The sequence below is a fragment of the Chelon labrosus genome (genome assembly GCF_963514085.1).
Source record: "Chelon labrosus genome assembly, chromosome: 15".
NCBI classification, from domain to species: Eukaryota; Metazoa; Chordata; class Actinopteri; order Mugiliformes; family Mugilidae; genus Chelon; species Chelon labrosus.
In genome coordinates this window covers 5850567-5856997 of record NC_140348.1, presented here as the reverse complement: position 1 = coordinate 5856997, position 6431 = coordinate 5850567, and positions in this window count along the sequence as shown.

The window sequence follows — 6431 nt, the reverse complement described above, 5'->3', positions numbered from 1 at the left end:
ACTTGACTCGGTTTGCGTGTTGGCAGTCAGAACTGCTGCTCTCTTGGGATTAGCTCGCCTTATTAATGCCAACTGCAGCACCAGCGGTGATCAAGGGATGGGTAGGACTTCCTGCATCGTTACATCTTGATTGTCTCCTGACAGGTAGAGTCATTAAAATGTTCAGGTGGTTGTTCTCTGGAGTAGATAAAAAAAAGGATGCTAGACAAGATGCAGAAATGATTCCCTAAGGTATCAGTGCACTGTACAGTCAGATTTGGAATGATAATATTATGTGTCTTTACTTAACTGTATAGCTCTCTTGATGTTGATCAAAGATTGCTTCACAATGGCTTCATCATCCTAAACACATTTAACCATGTGTCTGCTTATTTTTAATAGATAAGTAATTGCTGCTGTGTTTTCACCAAAATCATATTTCTCCAGGACTATAAAAGTGACTGTTGACTCTGTTCACCATCTTAGACAACATGTGGATTGGGGGGTTGAAGGAAGTGGTTTCTAACTATCACGGCATCTAAGTTTTTCAGGGCCAGGTATTTTGACTTGTAACCTCTCCTACCATACACATATGATTTGTGTATGTATTCTTTTTCTTTTTTGTGTGTGTGTGTGACTGTTTCCTTTCTTACACATCAAATTTGTGTTGCCTCAAATTTGCATGCATCAAGAACTGCACTGTTCTGCGAATCGTATGTTTGCACATGTTTTGAAATGAGTCCGTACAGCGATCATCTGGTAGGGAGAGTAAAAAAAATGGACAATGCTCTGCTAATAAATAACAAGACAACTTTATCACATATCCAGATGTGCGGACATACCTCTCACCACCAAATACAGCGTCCTTGTCAACAATTAAACCATTAAAGTAATACAACAGTTTTACAGTGTCTAAGGTTGACCTGGGTTTAGGTGCCTAAAGTCATCGTCAAATCCCTACCGCTTGTTCGTTAATCACAACCTTTATCAGATACTGTAACACTGCCTCTTAGAAAAGTTATACACACTATATAATACAACACTTAATACACTAATTTGTATTCCCAGTTGCACTTTAATGTGGAATTAGTGGCTGTGGGGTTTCTAGTAGAGGAAGCTTTTAGTGTAAAGCTCATGTGTAACGTGTGCGTGGATAAAGAGGTGGTGGGGATGGACAGTGGGCATACAAAGCCACCAAAGACTGGTACAACCTTTGGACAGGTTTATGCATCACAGACATTTTGGAGAAGTAAATGTCAAAAGCATATGTTCCCCATTTAGTCATTGCAACTGACCAAACTTCTCTTTGAACCTCTTAAATCAAACCTTTCCGACTTTATATCATTTTTCTAGAATTCAATTAAACTCAGCAGCATTGTCAGCTGTTTGTACGGAGTCAGTGACTGTTTGGTGGTAAATGTTAGTACACTATATTACTTATTCCAATACTTATACAGGAGGAACTTCATATATATTTTCTTATTATTGTTAGATAGATTTTGTGTCACTTATCTTTCCTTCTCTCCATACTTGAAAATGAAAATAAAGGCTTTCATGAAAATGAAGGCTTTCATTCATTTATTCTTTCACAGTGAAATGCTCCAAGATTTCAAGTACCAACAAGTTGAATATCAAAAGAAATCCTGTCTGGGATGCATTGTTGCAGGCTTGAGAAATGATCAAGGAAGTCTGTGTTCAGTTGTTAAGTTCAACAATTGAACACAGGCAAGAAAAAAGAAAACACAGAGAGCCCTTGCACAACAAAGGAGGTAACCAGGCCTTGGGGTAAAGGCATGGAAGACAATTAAAAGTTAGGTACGAATGTGCGATGCTTATATATGACACCTCCAAACCTCCTGAACCAACTGCCGTTAGGCTGAAATCATATGATAACCCACAGAAAAAAAAAAAAAAAAAAACAATAAATAAACTATTCACCTCCTGCACACAACAGAAAATAGCTCGAAAGTTGTACCCACTTTCTCTACATCAGCATTTGTTTATGTGTGTGTGCATGTAAGGCATCATCACCGATGTGTGAGTTAGAGGCAGGGTGTTAATTACTAGTCTGTCTCACTAATAGACTCAGAGCATTAATGCAATCAGCCTCAAAACCAATTAATTCAACATCTGCTCTGATCAAATTTGCCTCTGCCATGTTTTGATGATGTATCCACACACAATTATTCCCTTAATCTGATGAGAACAATTAGTCTTCGTGCCACGGCGGTGCTGTCTAATTATCAGATCGCTCTGATCCGCACCGCAGAAGTCCAAACCAGTTTTTATCTGCACTGTTTTACTTTATCTATATATCATAAAGAGGCTTGCTTTTGAGGAAGTCGGTAAATAGTTCTGTCTTTCTTTCATTCTGTAAGTCATTGTTTGTAGGTTTTTTCTTTCTTTCATACAGTCTCCCTTTCTTGTTTTACATTTCCTACTTTTTCTTTCTCACACAACTCTTCTTCCTCCTGTCCTCCTTTTATTCTCTCCTCTGTCTGGTCTGCCCTTCTTTACTCCCTAACTGACTCTCTTCCCTTTCGTTAAAGAAACTTTTTCACTTTTCACTTCTTTTCATCATGTTACATGTCCTTAATCTGTGCTCAGGCTCCAAGTGTATACACTAAGCCTCCATAAGTAAATGCATTCATCTATAAATTGAAAGGCACACTGCAGTGCTGGCCTTGTCTCATCTGTGTGTATGGACAGGGCATCCTCAGCTACACCATTAATCACTGTTATTCACACAGTGCAACACTTCAAGACACATGTGCACATTGAATGACAAACGTATAGTTATAACAGCAGCACTATGATGGGTATGCGTGCCGACAGTAAGTCACCTAGTGTGCCATAAGTCAGTGTACGTGTAGCCCAGGTTGATTTAGAGAGCTAGTCTAAATGCTAAGTCCCAGCACTCATTCACCGGCTATGACAGCTGCTGCATGGGCACCACAGAGAAACCTACATTAATCAAAGGCCAATCAAAAGTAATCTAAACCATACAAACATCGGGGACTGTAAAAGTGTCAGCAGATTAAAGCATTATTACCGTCCTTTGGCTCTATATCCTGCTCTTTTCATTCAGCATTGTTGACCTGTTGTTTTTCATCTTTAATTCTGAGTTTCTTCCAAACTTTTGGAAGGAGTTGCATGTCACAAAATTGACTCTACATGTGTAGAATAACAAACACATAGTGGTTTTAATGTTGTGGCTGATTGGTGTATACCCTGACAGCACTTAACAATTGAGCTGTTTCTTTTCGCCAACTGACAGGAGAAGTAAATAACATCGACCATCTTGTGACAATGTTCTGCTGGGAAACTTTTGGACCTGGCATTCATGTGGATGTTACTTAGACATGTAGCACCCACCTAGACCATACCAGGCACCCCCACCCCATAGCAATGACACTCATTGATCTTAGCAGCCATCCCCAGCAGGATGCAGCCTGACACAGACACACACACAAAAAACGCTTTAGGAACAACTTAAAAAACATGAAGAACAGCACAAGGTGTTGACCTGGCCTCCGAATTCACTAGATCCCAAACTGATCAAGTGTCTGTGGGATGATCCACAGAGGCCCCTCCCCTCAACCCATAGGACCCAAAGGCCCCCACTAACAACATTCTGTTACCAGACACAAGGTGTTCATAATGTTATGTCTGTTCGGTGTATATGTAATTTCATTCTCATATTCCCCGAACTTAATTGTAACTGAATCAAAAAGATTTTCTTAAATTATAATTCAGTCTAAACATCTGATGTTTGCTATATTGCATTATCCACATATTTGTCCCTGTACATACAGGGTTGATCAGAAATTGTAGCTGACCCAGTTACAGGATGAGTCACGTCCTACTGTAAGTTTTCGCCCTAATTTTATCCACCTCCTGCTGCATATCAGCCCATAAGGTAACTGCACTATCCGTGGGGAGTTTGGATATTTACTTTGGCTTTGTTTTCTCTCTCACTTGTTTCAAATACTCTAGCGCAGGTAATCACTCTCGAACACACTCACAGCTGCACACAAAGAGTTACAAACACGGATATTGTTTGATGAGTCATCCTTGGCTTTCTGTTGAAACAAAATTCATTTCTGATGAGAGAGGACCTGTGGTGGAGTTCAGGGGGATAGGCTGAGTCGGAGGATCAGAGGGGTTTGAGAGAATCCAATCGAGACAATGTCAACCAATTCATTCTCGGTTAACGTGAACCAGCTAATTACAGATTTGTGTTTCTGTCTAAGCAGACTGATTGCAGCGTCTGACAAGAGACAGTGAAGAGGTGAGGTGAGGGTGGGCTGCAGATGGCAGTGAAAGAGACTGACAAATGAAAGTAGAGTCTGAGAGAAAGACAGGAGAGAGTGAACGTGTGGGGAGCTAGTTATTGTTGTCTGTGTCATGGCGTGAATAGTAATGAGGAAGGGACAGTCATTGTCAACAACTGCTGCAGCAGGTTTATTTGAAGCTTTTCCTACAAGGTAGCTTGCCATTTCTGTGGGAATTCTCATGTACTGACAGAAAAAAAAAACTGAAATCCCTCTGAGAAATTTTACTAAATTGTTAACATTTGTTTTAAAGACAAATTGAACAAAACTAATAATAGCAACCATTTTATCCATTTGGAAGAAAGTCGGAGCATGTACTCAAAAAAGACATGGCACAACTGGCCTTTTAATCGTGCAGCAACTACATACAAGCTTGACAAGTCATTTTCAAATTTGGTGAGAGTGTCCATTGGTAAATACATGCTTTTGCTGTAGCTCAAAATGACTCACAGCTGTTTCCTATCAAGTAAGCACTATTTTCAAGTGGCTTCAGTGTTTAGGCTCAAAATAGCCACTGCAGATGTTGTGTTAAATCAGCCTCAAATGTTGTTAAAGGTGCCCCACAGGGATCCATTTTAGGTCCCTTGTTAAGACTTGTGTACATGTAATATTTCCCTCCCAGACTCAGCATGTCACCATATTCTGTCCAGTCAGATCCACGACAAAAATCCTTTCTTGTTTTACAGAACTCAAGTAGATAGAAATAGTAAATAGTGATTTTAGCTATTTTTTTTTTTTTTAAATCCAGAACACAGCACTCAGTTTATGGTTTTGCATAAAATCCCTTGAAATTATTATATTGCTGTCCTCGGATTTAAGGATACTTATTAAAATAAATAAATAAATAAAATTAAAATTTACTTTAACCTGTCCAGGGTGTACCCCTGCCTCTCGCCCTATGACAGCTGGGATAGACTCCAGCAGACCCCGCGACCCTTAACAGGAATAAGTGGGTACAGAAGATGAATGAATGAATGAAAAAATTTACCTTAGTTGGTTTTCTTCACCTGTTTTCAAGAATGAGAAATTGCAGATGTACACATCTGTCCTCTTATACCTTCCCAGAAAAAGCAACTTGAGGTAGATTCTTGCACTCTTTAAATTCCCTGAGGGTTTTTTTTTTTCTTTTTTCCAATTTTCAACCAACTTAAAGTAGAATACACTCACATAAATGTTGAATGAACCAATTCAAACATGCCCAGCAACTGAATTGATTCTGCTTTCCAGGCACTCACCTACTTTCCACTGTAAATCATTTCATAGTAAAACTTACTATATATTATAATCAATCAGAAACAGATTTGTGAAAGCTAAGACTATTTCCCTGGATTCTCATGTTGGCTCTTCTGGTTTGTAGATTCTTTTGCCAGCTCCTCCTGCAGGGTATTTTTTTTCCAGCTGATACAAACTCTCGTTTGCATCCTGAACTGTGCAAAAGAAAGAAAGAAAGAAAGAAAAAAGACCTTGTGAAGTCAACAGTATTCAGTTTTCTACACACACACATAAACACACAGGCATTTTACCAGATTATTCGACACTTGACACACTCACAGACATACAGAGACAAGTTAGGATCTCTGGTGACACATCTGTCACACCCTCTGTCACACACACAAGTTATCTGTGCAAACACACACACACGCACCAGCTAGCAACAGAGAGAGTCAAGTGGAAATCTTTGCCATGGGCTACAAACAATAAGAAACTGATTAACATTCAACACCCTGAACGCAACCCAAGCCTTGTTCTCCCTCTCTGCAGCTTCTCTCACTTTCTCATTGACTCTCTCTATCCTCTATTATTTGTTTTTCAACCCCCATCTGTTGATGCGACGCTTTCACATGAAAGAGAGAATGGGATAAAAGAACAATATGCGTGCACACAAACTTGGACAACTATCTTTGTGAGGACTAGTTTTATACTGTCAGAATGAGGAAACGTTGGTAGTGTGAGGACATGTTGACGGGTCCAAGAGTTTGTTTGGAATTAGGGCAAGGCAAGGTTAGGATAAGAAAGCTAGATATGAACTGTGTGTTTGTGCATGCATGGACGATGATGACTAGAACAGAACATAATGAGGTGCAGTTACTGTACTGCAGATATGACAGATGCAGCCGG